Consider the following 15836-nt stretch of genomic DNA (forward strand, 5'->3'; position numbering starts at 1 on the left):
ACTTACAGTATAGCTACCTGAAGACAAGTACTGGTGTTCTTCTGATCCTATTAATACTACAGGCAGGCAGCTTGAAGTATTTAAAGTTAGTGTCCTGTGTACCCTGCACAGTTGCACCTATAGCTACCTGAAGACAAGTGCTGGTGTGCTTCTTCTGATCCTATTAATACCACAGGCAGGCATTCTGCTAGCTGCTGTATAATCAGTATATATATACATCCCAGTTTTGTGCAGCTACATCTCACTGCAGTGCAGGCCATTAGTATGTCTGGAAGGCCAACAAGGAGAGGTAGACAGTCACAAGCCAATAAAAGAGGGCAAGCAGGCTCTGTGTCTAGTGGCAACAGTGCTGGTCGTGGACACTGTGCATCCTCATAAGCACATGGCCATGGGACACGCTTGTCCTTTTTTTCGGCAGCTGGCCATGTTTTTCGGCAGCTTTGGTCCAGTGATGAGGAGGGAGGGGATGATGAGGTCACTGACTCCACGTGGGTGCCTGATAGGAGAGAGGAGGAGAAGGAGGAGGCACATCACCAACGAGGCAGGATGCCCTCCAGGGGCCAGCTTAGGGGCAGCACACCGACTGCATCACACCGCAGAGCTCCACATGTGCAGGGCACTGCTGTCTCTGTGCGTTATTCCAAAAGTTCTTTGGTGTGGGCCTTTTTTGAGATGAGTGCATCAGATCCCAACACTGCTATTTGCAACATATGTCTCAAGCGTATCTCGCGTGGCCAAAACATCACCGCTTGGGCACCACATGCTTGACCAGACATATGTTGACCTGCCATATGTTGACCTGCCATTAAGTTTGTTGGCAAGCGTACCTAAAAGACCCACACCAAAAAATAAAGAGGACCTCTCCTTGCTCCTCATCAGCTGGGATCTCCATCCCCACTATACCTTCAGTCCTCTCTGAGACCTGCACTGAGAGGAATGAAGGTGTCGAATTAGGTGTGTCACAGGCAATTACTTGCGGGCAATCTGCTATCGGTACACCGACGTCAGATTGTACCAGGCAAATTTCCCTGCCCCAGCTGCTGCACCGCCGAAAGAAGTTCGCTCCCAGCCATCCACATGCCCAGCGGTTGAATGCTAGCTTGGCTAAATTGCTAGCACTTCAACTGCTGCCTTTTCAGTTGGTAGACTCTGCCCCCTTTCGTGAGTTTGTGGAATGTGTGGTTCCTCAGTGGCAGGTTCCCAAACGCCACTTTTTCTCACGGAAGGCAATTCTGGCTCTCTACCGGCATGTGGAAGGCAATGTCTTGGCCTCGCTGGACAGGGCGGTCAGCGGTAAGGTGCATATTACCGCTGACTCATGGTCCAGCAGGCATGGACAGGGACGTTACCTATCTTTCACGGCGCATTGGGTGACTCTGCTGGCAGTTGGGAAGGATGCAGGACAAGGTGCAGTAGTGTTGGAGGTTGTTCCGCCACCACGCCTCCAACTGGTGATTCTGACACACCTCTCTCCTCCACCCTCCTCTTCTTCTTCCTCCATGGCCTCTTCCTGTGTTTTGTCCTCGGAACCAGCGGTGCTTGTAGGCGTTCAAGGGGCTACGCAAGTACGCAGGCAAAAAGATGCCATGCGGTGCTCGAGCTGGTGTGCTTGGGGGACAGGAGCCACACTGGGGCAGAGATTCTGTCAGCTCTGCAGGGGCAGGCTCAGAGGTGGTTGACCCCACGCCAGCTTCAGCCAGGAATGGTGGTTTACGACATTGGCACCAACCTCCTCTCCGCCCTCCGACAGGGACAACTGACCCATGTGCCCTGTTTGGCTCACATCCTTAACTTGGTGGTGCAGCGGTTCTTGGGCAGGTACCCGGGCTTACAGGATGTCCTGAGGCAGACCAGGAAAGTCTGTGTGCATTTCCGCCGGTCATATAATGCAAGTGCTCGGCTGGCTGACCTCCAAAAGGAATTTAACCTGCCCAAGAACCGCCTAATCTGTGACATGCCCACCAGGTGGAACTCAACGTTGGCCATGCTGCAGCGGCTGCACACGCAGCAGAGGGCCATCAATGAGTACCTGTGCGACTATGGCACCAGCAGGGTCAGGGGACCTTGTTTTTTTTTCCCCACGCCAGTGGTCCATGATCAGGGATGCATGCACTGTCCTGTCACCATTTGAGGAGGCCACAAGGATGGTGAGCAGTGACGGTGCATGCATCAGTGACAATGTCCCCCTTGTCCACCTGTTGGAGCACACGCTGCATGGAATAATAGACAGGGCACTTGAGGCAGAACAGAGGCAGGAAGAGGAGGACTTCCTTACCCTTTAAGGCCCCCTTTAACCAGACAGTGTTCCTGTGTGCCCGCCAATCACACAGGAAGAGGACGAGGAGGAGGATTGTGTCAGCATGGAGGTGGAGCCTGGCACTCAGCATCAGTAGCAGTCTTCAAGGGATCATTTACAGTCCCAAGAAACCCATGGACTTGTACGTGACTGGGAGGAGCTGGCTGCGGATCATGTCATCCTTAGTGACCCAGAGGACTCCGGACCGAATGCCTCAGCAAACTTACGCTGCATGGCCTCCCTGATCCTGCAAAGCCTGCGGAAGGATCCTCGTATTCGTGGTATCAAGGAGAGGGATCGTTACTGGCTGGCAACCCTCCTTGATCCACGTTACAAGGGTAAGGTTGCGGACCTTATCTTGCCGTTGCAGAGGGAACAGAGGATGAAACCTCTTCTGGGAGGCCTTGCAGAAAGGTCTGTGCAACGCGTTCCCAGAGACTGGGAGGTTACAAACTCCTGTTCCTGGACAACGTGTTGCTTAGGCTTCGGTCAGTCAAAGAAGGAGCAGTGGAGAAGGTGGCCGTCTGACCGATGCGTTCAGACAATTTTTTAGTCCGTAGCTCCAAGGTATGATCGGTTCCAGCAACCATCGCCAGCGTCTGTTTTACATGGTACAGGAATACCTAGGGGCAAGATCTGACTTGGATACCTTCCCCACCGAAAATCCTCTGGGTTACTGGGTCTTGAGGATGGATCACTGGCCAGAGCTTTCACAGTATGCAATTGAGCTACTGGCCTGTCCTGCATCCAACGTTCTTTCGGAACGCACATTCAGTGCTGCTGGAGGCTTTGTAACCGATCACAGGGTGCGCCTGTCCACCGACTCGGTCGATCGACTGACCTTCATAAAAATGAATCAGTCTTGGATCACCACCAGCTACCAAGCACCTGATGCTGATGTAACCGAATATTTTTTTTTAAATGTCAGATCCCTTCAAGACTGCCTATGCTGATGCTGAGTGACTATCCTGTTATGCTGAGTGACTATCCTCTTCCTCCTCAATGATCATGCTGATAGTTTGTAAGAATATTTTTGGTTCTGGGCACCACCAGTGGCTAAGGCCCAATTTTTCAGCCCCTGTTTAACAGGGGCGTGTAATTACAATTTTTGATGCAATATTTTGCAAGGAGGGTTTGTTCCTGCGCTCCAACTAGAGTATCTGTGAGGGGTTGCAGTGTTGTGGCACCAGCACCAGTGCCTAAGGCCCAATTTTTGAGCCCCTGTTTAATAGGGGCATGTAATTACAATTTTTGATGCAATAATTTGCAGCAGGGCTTGTTCCTGCGCTCCAACTAGAGTAATGCCCCGTACACACGATTGGGCATTGATCGGACATTCCGACAACAAAATCCATGGATTTTTTCCAACGGATGTTGGCTCAAACTTGTTTTGCGTACACACGGTCGCACAAAGTTGACGGAATTTCCGATCGCCAACCACGCGGTCACGTACACCACGTACGACGAGACTACAAAAGGCCAGTTCAGAACCAAGAGCGGCACCCTTTGGGCTCCTTTTGCTAAACTCGTGTTAGTAAAAGTTTGGTGAGAGACGATTCGCGCTTTTTCAGACTCGTGGCTTTCAGATCGTTTTCTGTGGTTCAGTTTGTGCTTGTGGGTTTGTATCCGCTCTTCAGTGCGTGCAGTAAGTTCGTATCAGAGTTTTCTGTGCGATCTTGCCCGCTCGTTGCTGTTTTTCAGGTTGCTCTTCACAGGCCTTGCTGTTCTTCAGTGCGTTCTGTTACTTCGTTCTGAGCAGCCGGCCGTTTTCTAGCCATGTTGCGTATACGTACTCCTCGTAGAGTTGGTGCTGTGCGGGGGCTTGGTGTTGGGGTCCTGACCTTGACACAAGTCCAGTCCATGAACAGGGTGGGGAGGAGTTCATGGACCAAGAATTGGTTGCATCAGCGTGACCAGTTCTCTCATATGCCTTTGCTCCGTGAGATCCGTGAGAATAATCCTGATGATTTCAGGAACTTTCTCAGGATGACAGACCCCGTATTTCACCGTCTGCTGGCTTTGCTGACCCCCTATATCAGCAGGCAGGATACCTGCATGAGGCAAGGCATCACTGCGGAGCAGAGGCTCGTCGCTACCCTGCGGTACTTGGCGAAAGGGAGAAGTCTGCAGGACTTGAAGTTCTCGACAGGCATCTCCCCCCAGGCTCTGGGAATCATTATCCCAGAGACCTGTTCTGCCATCATCCAGGTCCTGCAGAAGGAGTATATGAAGGTAAGATTTTTATCCTTTAATATCACATTTTATTGTATATAATGTTTGCTAATATATTGTATTTCTCTCCTCATTCCCTAATTACCATGATTGTAATATGCTGTGAATGTCCCCTTTGTCCTCATGCATGCTGGATTTTTATGTAATTATTTTTTTTGTCCTTCATACGTATTTGCCTTCACTAACCTCCCCAGCATGCTATCCTGCCCTATATTCACCTCATGTAGTCACTTATCAATATATTTTGTCAGCTCCATAGTAGTGCTTTACCCCAAACACCCCCTAAAATGTTTTGAAATGTGATTTGTGCTTTAAATTCAGGCAGAGGGCCAGAGGCTTTTTTTTGTAGTGTCCCCAAATCATTTTTATTAACCCTCCCTCCCCCAACTGCTAAGTCAGCTGATCCCAATTCTCTATCTATCCTCAATCATCTATCTGCTGACTTTGCCAAACCCATGCACGCTATACCCATCTCTTTTGTCCTCAGATTTATGGATGAATTCCCCAAAGCATGTAGTGCAAGGGCCTGCCTGTATACTTTCAAATGGTACTGTTTCAAGTTTTTCTATCCTATTATTATCTTGCTAGGTAATAGCAGAGTGTCCAAATGTGCTCAAATGTGTACAGTGTGTATTTATATCTTTGTATTATGACACTTACCTGTCCAGTGGTCTGCCAATAGTGTAACTAAGGAGGGGCTGTTCCAAGTAAAACCCTGTATTTAGCCATTCATCCCTCAATGAAGTGAAGAGGGTTACCTGTCCAAGATCCCCCCCCCCCATAATTTTAGAAATGGCCCATGAGAGGGGGGGAGGGGGAATATGATAGGTGTACCTTATACTTTGGTGTTGTATAAAGTTCCCCTTAATAAATGTTATCTGGATGTTGGCCAAGAATGTTTGTGTCTCTAATCTGCTTTCCATGTTTATGTGCAAAAATACTAAATTTTTTTGGTTTTCCTCAACAGTTTCCTTCCACACCACAGGAATGGCAGACTGTGGCCTCCCACTTTGCCCAGCGGTGGGACTTTCCTAACTGCGGAGGGGCAATTGATGGGAAACACATCCACATCGTCCCACCACCCAACTCGGGGTCGTACTATTATAATTACAAGGGGTTTAATAGTATAGTGATGTTGGCGGTGGTGTCGGCTAATTACGACTTCTTGTATGTGGACGTGGGGAAGAATGGCCGGATGTCCGATGGTGGAGTCATCGCCCAGACGGAGTTTTACAGGCGTCTCCAGAATGGCAGCTTGGACTTGCCACCTCCGGAAGACAATGCGGAAGGACTCCCATTCGTCTTCGTAGCAGATGAAGCATTTGCGCTGGGGGACCATCTTATGCGGCCATTCCCGATGAGGACCCTCACCCCGGAACAGAGGGTTTTTAATTACCAGCTGGCCAGAGCCAGAAGAGTGGTGGAGAACACATTTGGAATCCTGGCCAGCCGGTTCCGCCTATTTCTGACACCCATCCATATGGCGGAGTATAAACGTAATCATATAATCCTGGCGTGCTGTATTCTCCATAACTTTTTACGCCAACATTCGGCCAACTATGCTGGCTCAGTTGGGCCTGAGGCTGGAATGATACATGAAACAACACTGACGGCGCTTGAAAGTGGCCGTCCTGGCTTGCGCTCCCTGAGTGCCCGTGATGTTCGGTTACGATACCTGGAGTTCTTTGCGGGTAGGGGGGCCATCAATATGCCAGCAAATTTGTGAAGCCTTTATCAAATAAAAAACCAAAAAAAAGAAAATCTTTGTTGACATTTACTGCTTGTGTTTGTTTTAGATGACTCCAGAAATGTGGTGAGTCCAGAAAATGGCGTGATTGTGTAACCTTATACAAAGCACTGTTGGGTGTTATTTACTTAAGGCAAAGACACTTTGCACTACAAGTGCACTTGAAACTGCACAGAAACTGCACTTGTTTGTTGTATAACAATTTTTGGGGTAGCATGATAAAAAATAGAATTGTCCATTTAAGCTAAAACAGGCATGTGTAAAACCAACAAGAACTAAACAAATCTTGAACTTACGAAGTTCACATTTGGTAGAATTTGAAGGCAATATCAGACATGAGTATTTAGGAACTGTGTTGATATTGCATTCAGATGGGGTGAAGTCACCCCAGGAAAAGCCACATTTGGAAAGATGCACACAAATTTACCAATGTCAACATGTGCGACCTGCCATCACGGGGGATCAAGGGACGTGTTTTGGGGGAGCAACCCCTTCCTCTCAGCTACTTTATTATTGAGGAAGGGGTCGCACCCCCAAAACGCGTCCATTGATCTCCCGTGATGGCAGATAGCACATATTGGCACACTGTGTGCATCCTCCAAATTTGGCTTTTTGAAAAATCGCTAAAACATTTAGAACATTGTAGCACACCAAAAAACAAAGGGATTTAGAGGGGATTTAAACTCGCCCCAAAACATCAATGATGTTTTTATTTTTTTGAATAACATCATTGATGTTTTTCTTGAGGTTCTCCAATTGTAAATTACACCCCATGATCTCCCTGATCAGGATCTGGGCACTTTCTGATGTGAAAGGATCTGGATCCACAACATCACGATCACCTAAAAAGAGAGAAACCAAAAAAAACAGGTATCAAAAATATGCCAGCATCCATCTCTTACCTGAGCCTGTGGTCGCAGACCTGTTGTGGTGACAATTTCCACCACATCTTCCTCCTCCTCCTGCTCTTCTTGTGTTGGGTGGATTTCCCCTTCTTCCAGAGGTGGGGGGTCTGTGGTCTCCTCGGATGAGGGGTGTCCTCCGAGTCTTTTCTCCCCTATGTAAAACAAAAATGGTATACTTAGCACACAGATATTTGATGGCAGAACTATAAATCTGAAACATTGCTTGGAAGTGGAGTACAATTGTCTATTTTGGCCGAGTTCCAAAATGGAGCATTTTCAGTGTCAAGCTTCAATACTTTACCTGTTTTGTACAAGCTTCACAGATGGAGACCCCCCTATAGTATACACTGGAGCACCTGTGTGGGCCCCCTAATAAAAATGGTGTTCTGGTGTCCCACACTAGTGCTCCACTGTCCAGATGTGAAAACAGCTGCTGAGTGTCCTCTCCTTACACAGGATCTAGTTTGCATTTCATTCTAGTAACAAAGCCATCTACACAACCAAATTCGTTTCATACAAGTAGGGCGTAAAAATTGTGGCCAAATGCATATGGCCTAAACAATGGTGTTTTTTAGGCCGAAAGAAAAACATTTGATACGAACGAATAATGTGCCCATGAACATGAAAGTTGCCATTTAAAAATGTACACTTGTAAGAAAACCACATGGAGCAGCACAAACGTAATAAACATAAAGAATAGGGACACAGGACAACTACTTACTTTTTTGCAGCACTCTCCGGATCTTTCTGTACTGCTTATGTTCTCGTAATTTCAGGTCCGACCACCGCTTCCTGAGCTGATCTTTCGATCGTCGTACCCCGAAATTCCGGTGCAGACTCTTGACCACTTTCGCAATTATCTTGGCCTTTCTGACATTGGGGTTGGGGTAAGGTCCATACTTTCCATCATAGTCGGCCTTCTTCAGGATGTCCACCATCTCCAACATCTCCCCAAAGGACATATTTGAGGCCTTAAATCTCCTTCTGGATCGGGACGTTTCCGGCTCCGGGCTTTCCTCCCCCTCCTCCTCGTTGCTATAATTAGCACACACCTGCTGTATATCCGCCATGTGCTCTTCTGCGCCGAACGAAAAGGGGCGGGGAATAGACTAGAAAGAACGTCAGGGGCGGGCGGAGTTACACGCATGCGCAGTGTGTATAAAGCGTAACATGCGTGCGTATTACGTACGATCTGTGAGCGGAGGAAGGAGCATCGGAGGCGCCGATCATGATAACGAAGGTAAGATCTAAACTTGGGCCTATACTGCTTCGAAATGGAAGCCTATATTGTAACAAGATTAGGGGAGTTTGGCCTGACATTAGGGTTTGTCTTGTGTTGTGTCTTAGAGAGAAAATGGATGGCTTCAATGACCACAACTTCCTTCCCCTGTTCATAGAAAAATACAGGGAGCTGCCCTGTCTGTGGCAGGTGAGACACCCCCATTACAATAATAAACAAAAGAGGCAGGCAGCGCTGGAGAAACTGCTGGAGTTGGTGAAGCCGGTGGTCCTCACAGCAACCATCCCCTATTTAAAAACCAAAATTGGTGGTCTGAGGAGCACTTATCTTAGGGAGCGCAAGAAGGTCACGGATTCCCAGAAATCCGGAGCTGCAGCAGATGACGTTTATGTCCCCAGGCTGTGGTACTATGAGAGACTGCGATTTCTGTCAGACCACACTGAAGTCAGGGAATCCCTCTCCACTCTTCCTTCCACTCTTCCTTCCACCCCAGATGAGGCTTCCGATGTCCAACCTGGGCCTTCCAGCCAGGAAGAAGTGGAGGAGCCCAGCTGGAGTCAGGTATAGCATTCTTCTACAGATTTCTGGTCAATAAAGAAATGATGTTTACTAGATGTTATTATTGATCACTAATTGCTGATTGAAAAAAGTGTTTTACATATCAATAGACAGTAGTGGGCACCCAAAATTGGGACAAGAATGAAAAATCCTGGGCTCAGAAGGATAGTCTGTTATATTTGTTAACATTCAATTTGCAACAGTCAGGAGGTGAAAATTGTGTGTGATTGATGAATAAAAAACTAAAACTATGTTCCTTTTTCATACACAGGAAGACCTTAGCCAGGAGGAGGTTGTGGAATGTGGCAGTCAGGAGGAGGCGGGGATTAGTGGCAGCCTGGAGGAGGCGGGGCTAAGTGTCAGCCAGGAGAAGCCTGGGACCAGTCGCAGCCTGACTGAATCGCAGGTTCCTCCCCTCCGCCTTCCATACAAAAGAGCGAGGGAGGCGACTCCCATGCAGGATTCAGCGCTCAGGCTCCTTCAGGAGGCTTCTGCGTCCCTCCGAGCCTTACCCACTCCTGAAGAGGCCTTTGCCTGCATGGCTGCCACAAAACTGCAGGGCATGCAGGAGGGTCAACGCAAGCTATGTGAGGACCTGCTTTATAAAGTCCTAAGTAAGGGGGTGAGTGGGGAACTAACACCCAAGACCGACGTGATTGAGTTGGACCATCCTCCTCCTCCTCCTGCTGCCACAACTCCACCACCAGAGCCACCGCGTGGAAGGAAGCGTAGAAGGAAGACAAGAGAGTGATGGCCCTGGGTTCAGTCTGGTCTGACAAAAGATGCAGTCTCTTGTATAACCACAGCCTGGGGACATAGATGTCATCTGCTGCTTTCCGGATCTCTGGGACTGATGGACCAGACTGCACTCCCTTAGATAAGGACTCCTCAGGCCACCAATTTTGCTTGAAAATAGTTGATGTGTGCCCTGGGGGTCCAAGGCTTCACCCATTTCTGCAGTTTCTCCAGCGTTGCCTCCCTCTGTTTAGTTGTGAGCCCTTAATACATTTTTTTTGGGGAAAATTATACTCTCCTATGTGTGTTTTCATCCAAAAAGGACAGTTTGTTGGTGACGATCCAGGTACATTTCTAACATAAAATGTGAAATTAACAAGGGACAACAACACCAAACAATCTCCTACAGATTAAATATAACAACATATCAATGGTGTTGTGGTAACTTGACACAAAAAACACACACAAACATTTTCTGGAGTACAAATAAAAATCCAAAAAAACAAAAATCAGCCTTGAAAAAAATACAAACCAAAAATAACTAATCTGCCTTAAAACCAAAAAAATAAATAAAAAAACAACACCAAAATAATGTTGTCAGATGTGACAAATCAAAATATATTGAGGGAATCCCAATAAATAGTAAAGAAATAAGTTTGTGAGAAGTCTGTGTGAATATGAGCAGCAAAACCCCTTCATTCTTCTCACATTATAAAGAAGAAGAGAGTGCGCTGTATTAAACCATTTTTTACATTGCACCGTGACGAAAGTGCTGTATCCATTGCGAACGCTAAGTTTACCAGACCGAGTTGTTCCGTGTCGGAATTTCTTCTGAGCATGTGTGGCACTTTGTGCGTCGAAACAGGCCACACGCGGTCGGAATTGACGCGATTGGATTTTGTTGTCGGAAAATTTTATAGCCTGCTCTCAAACTTTGTGTGTTGGAAAATCCGATGGAAAATGTCCGATGGAGCCCACACACGGTTGGAATGTCCGACAACACGCTCCGATCGGACATTTTCCATCGGAAAATCCGACCGTGTGTACGGGGCATATCTGTGTGGGGTTGCAGTGTTGTGGCACCAGCACCAGTGCCTAAGGCCCAATTTTTCAGCCCCTGTTTAACAGGGGCGGGTAAATACAATTTTTGATGCAATATTTTGCAGGAGGGCTCATTCCTGCGCTCCAACTAGAGTATCTGTGAGGGGTTGCAGTGTTGTGGCACCAGTGCCTAAGGCCCAATTTTTCTGCCCTTGTTCAACAGAGACATGTAAATACAATTCTTGATCTAATATTTCACAGCAGGGCCCGTTTCTGCGCCCACCAAGAGCAACTGTGAGGACTTACAGTGTTGTGGCACCAGCACCACCACCAAAGGCCCAATTTTTCTGCCACTGTTCAACAGGTGCATGTAATTACAATTCTTGATCTAATATTTCACAGCAGGGCCCGTTTCTGCACCCAGCAAGAGTAACTGTGAGGACTTACAGTGTTATGGCACCAGCACCACCACCACCACCAAAGGACCAATTTTTCTGACCCTGTTCAACAGGGGCATGTAATTACAATTCTTGATCTAATATTTCACAGCAGGGCCCATTCCTGCGCCCACCAAGAGTAACTGTGAGGGCTTACAGTGTTGTGGCAACACCAACACCTAAGGCCCCAATTTCTGCAGAGTATATAGGGCAGGCCCCTACATTCAAACATCCAACTTACAAACGACTCCTACTTGCAAATGGAAGGAGACAACAGGAAGTGAGATGAAATCTACCCCTAGGAAGGGAAATTCTCTCCTGTAAGAGTTAATATGGGAAAAACGTGTCTCCTCTCTGCTGATGCTTTATTAACAATCCTTATTTCACTAAAAACCCCAAATTGTCAAAGAACATTTGTCATTGGGACAGAAAGTGAAGTGAAATCTTCTGAAGAGGTGCACAGACAGCAAAACAAATGTCACAGGGGTGATAACCCTTCCCTATGTTTTCCAAAAAGCTTAAAATAGATTTTTTGGCTGGAGCTACACTTTAAAAATGTACCAGTTCAAAATTACAAACAGATTCTACTTAACAACAAACCTACAGTCCCTGTCTTGTTTGCACCGCCTGTATACTGCTGTTCAGAGTATATAGGGCCTGGGGGCCCCACGCCTTTCCTTTTTTTAATTCGGGTGCAGGGTTCCCCTTAATATCCATACAAGACCCAAAGGGCCTGGTAATGGACTGGGGGGTGGGGGTACCCATGCCGTTTGTCTCACTGATTTTCATCCATATTGCCGGGACCCGACATTACATTAAAGCCGCAAGCAGTTTTAAATGACTTTTATTCCTTTAAAAATGTCATTTTGTGCAGGGACTGTTCTAAGCACGGGGAACACGCGCCACTTTACAGGCATACTATAGACACCCCCCAGGTACGATATTTAAAGGAATATTTCACTTTTTTTTTTTTCACTTTAAGCATCATTCAAATCAATGCTCCCGAAAAAACGGACGTTTTTAAAACTTTTTTTTGCATTGATACATGTCCCCTGAGGCAGGACCCGGGTCTACAAACCCTTTTTAGGACAATACCATGCAAATTAGCCTTTAAAATGAGCACTTTTGATTTTGAATGTTTGAGTCCCATAGTCTTCAATGAGGTTCTAAAGTTTGCGCAAATTTTCGGTCCGTTCGCAGGTTCTGCTGCAAAGCGAACAGCAGGGTGTTCGACTCATCCCTACTCTTACCCACAGGGAGGTGCACTGTTTTAGCCAATCTTACTGGACAGGTGAAACCATCTTGTAGAAGGCAACACACTCACTGATTTTTTGTTAACCCAGCATACCAGACAAAAGAAGTGGTACTGTGCAGTGTCCATACATACAGAACATCCCTCTGAACTTTTGAACTTGAGAATGAGGGGTATACCAGGTTGATAATGAGCTGCGAAAAGTAGGTGTGGCCAAACATAATAATGGGAGGGGTCCAATGGCCATGGGGGAGAGACTGCGGATGAACTACAGGAGATGACCAGAGACTGCAGATGGACTACAGGAGATACAAAAAATATTTTACAGCGCACACATTCAAGAATAACATTTCCTGCAAGGCTAGTTAAAAACACCTGAACATATTCAAAAAAATACGGGGGTTTGGTCACACTATAAGGTCATATAGTGCTAAGCCCACTTACTGCGACAGAGTACCCCGAATTAGTAGTTCCTACTCTACTAATAGAATGGAAGATCTTTTGTCTCAACCATGGGAGCTGAACTCCTCTATGTGGGAGAACTGAAGGAGATACATCCTAAGCACTGGTGGCAACTAAATAAGAGGTAAGGAGGAGGGGGGTGCTCCAGCCCAAAAAACCTCTATTACAATATACAAAAACATTTTTGGGGGGCACACCCTACAATGCATTTAAATCCAAGATGGTGCTGCTATAAGACCTACAAACAGTACAAAAAATATTTTACAGTGCACACATTCAAGAAGAACATTTCCTGCAAGGCTAGTTAAAAACACCTGAACATATTAAAAAAAATACGGGGGTTTGGTCACACTATAAGGTCATATAGTGCTAAGCCCACTTATTGCGACAAAGTACCCCGAATTAGTGGGTCCTACTCTAGTAATAGAATGGAAGATCCTTTGTCTCGACTACAGGAGATGACCAGAGACTGCGAATGGACTGCAGAAGACACCCAGAGACTGTAGATGGACTACAGGAGATAACCAGAGACTGCGGATGGATTACAGGTGATAACCAGAGACGGCAGATGGACTACAGGAGATAACCAGAGACTGCGGACGGACTACAGGTGATAACCAGAGACTGCAGATGGATTACAGGAGATAATCAGAGACTATGGATGGATTACCCTTATCTTAGGGTTCCTACTCCCCTCTTACATCAGTAATCTCCTGCAGATTATTTTCAGCAGATGGCAGGGCAGTCTGACTGTGGCGTGGAGCTGTTATGCACTGACCTTAATTTTCTGGTGCAGTCCAAGGCACTGAGGGCAGGAATTAATCCTCTTCTCCTCAGCGGACCACCCCCGAACTTAGCCAAGATGTCTGTAGCTGGCCAGCTAAGACCTGTCCTAGGTTGCTAATGTGACTTACATGCATATACAGCTAGACCTGCGAATAACCTTAATACAGTTTATATGCTCACATGTGAGAGATAAAAGCAGAGTTATTTACTGTGACTTTATATATGAATGTCATATAACAGTTGTATATTGTGTTCTCAGAAGCAAACGAGAAACATGTGCCTTTTAAGATTTATTATATGACAGTAAAGGTAAGCTCAAAGTTAAGCCTTTGTGACTCTCAGGAGTTTTGGCCAATCACAGCCAGCCTTACACCTATTATTTTGTCTGGAAATTACCCAGCACATTGCTAGATCCAACTACATCAGAGAGAGTGGATCTGAACAGATTGCAGATCCAGCCAGAGTTCAGTATTATGGAAGCAAGTGGCCAAAATAGATATATAATACAGTTATATATGCTACTATTAAATAATGTGATTAGAACTGTATACTGAACTAGTTATGTGTTCACTTATGCCCTGTACACACGGTGGGATTTTCCGATGGAAAAAGTGCGATCGGATTGTGTTGTCGGAAATTCCGATTGTGTGTGGGCTCCATCTGACTTTTTCCGTCGCAATGTCCAACACACAAAGTTTGAGAGCAGGATATAAAATTTTCCGACAACAAAATCCGATCGTTTAAATTCCGATCGTGTGTATACAAATCCGACGCACAAAGTTGCACGCATGCTCAGAATAAATTAAGAGACTAAAGCTATTGGCTACTGCCCTGTTTATAGTCCCGACGTACGTGTTTTATGTCACCGCGTTCAGAACGATCGGATTTTCCGACAACTTTGTGCGACCGTGTGTATGCAAGACAAGTTTGGCCCAAAATCCGTCGGAAAAAATCCGATGGATTTTGTTGTCGGAATGTCCGATCAATGTCCGATCAATGTCCGATCGTGTGTACAGGGCATTGTAGTTCCACCAAGCAAACATCAAACAAACGTTCAAACAAGCAAACAAACGTTCAAACATCATAGCAAACGTTTCTTACAAGCAAACAAGCATGCAAACTGCAAATTGCAATATCAAACAAGTAAAACTATTTCTTAAGCCTCAGATATACCTCTCAGAGAGATCATAAAGTGTCTAAGGTATTTTAAAGTGAAAGTACAAATACTGAAGAGAGAAATACATCTACCATTTTATGTAAAATGACAAGATCGAACAGTTCAACCGCCATTTTGTTATACTTTATTCAACACATGTTTGTACATGCACTGCCTGCTGCTAAATTGTCAGTGTTAAATATGAAGAAAAGCTGAAGTTAATAAAGAAGATATCATAGAGGTTTGGTGTGCTCTTTAAACCTACTGCTTCCAAAGAACGGTGCTAGAGGAATTATACAGTAAGAGATAGTCTTGTTTGGACTAAAAGGTCAGAGATTAAAATTCTTCTAATGCCACAGCGCATAAGGCACTTCATAGTGCTGCACCTGCCACAGTGGAACTATTAGTTGCCTTTGAAGGCAAAGTGATAGTGCTCCTCAACTTGCACAGAAAAGAGCGCATTTGAGCAGCGGAGCTACCATAGAGGCCATAGAATGTGTGTTTTAGTCAATCTGCAGCCGATTCTTAAAGTGGCAGATAGTTACAGAAAGAGTGCCAACCCTCTTGCGATCCCTAGAGAGAGAAAGAGACGCATGGTGGGAGACCAAAGTCCAGAGCTAGAGCGCCTACACCGCTACGCATGAAGAGGTCACGTACTGCAGTCAGCTAGTTTCCCACCTCTAGGCCCAAAGCCTACAGCACAAAGCATCGCAAGTCAGCACAAAGCATCACAAGTCAGCACAAAGTATCACACGTCAGCACAAAGCATCGCAAGTCAGCACAAAGCATCGCAAGTCAGCACAAAGCATCGCAAGTCAGAATAGAGCATCAGATCAAGAAAGACACGTCTCCTTTAAGACTGATATTTGTCCCAGCAACCTACAGATCACAGTATCCTGCTCTTCAGAATAAGGTCAGAACTTTCCTTTATTACTATCATTGCACATAGGCTTGACAAGAAAGAGACATTTTCGTGTTCAGGAATAAAA

The sequence above is a fragment of the Aquarana catesbeiana genome, linkage group LG01 (genome assembly GCF_042186555.1).
Source record: "Aquarana catesbeiana isolate 2022-GZ linkage group LG01, ASM4218655v1, whole genome shotgun sequence".
In the NCBI taxonomy this organism is placed as follows: domain Eukaryota; kingdom Metazoa; phylum Chordata; class Amphibia; order Anura; family Ranidae; genus Aquarana; species Aquarana catesbeiana.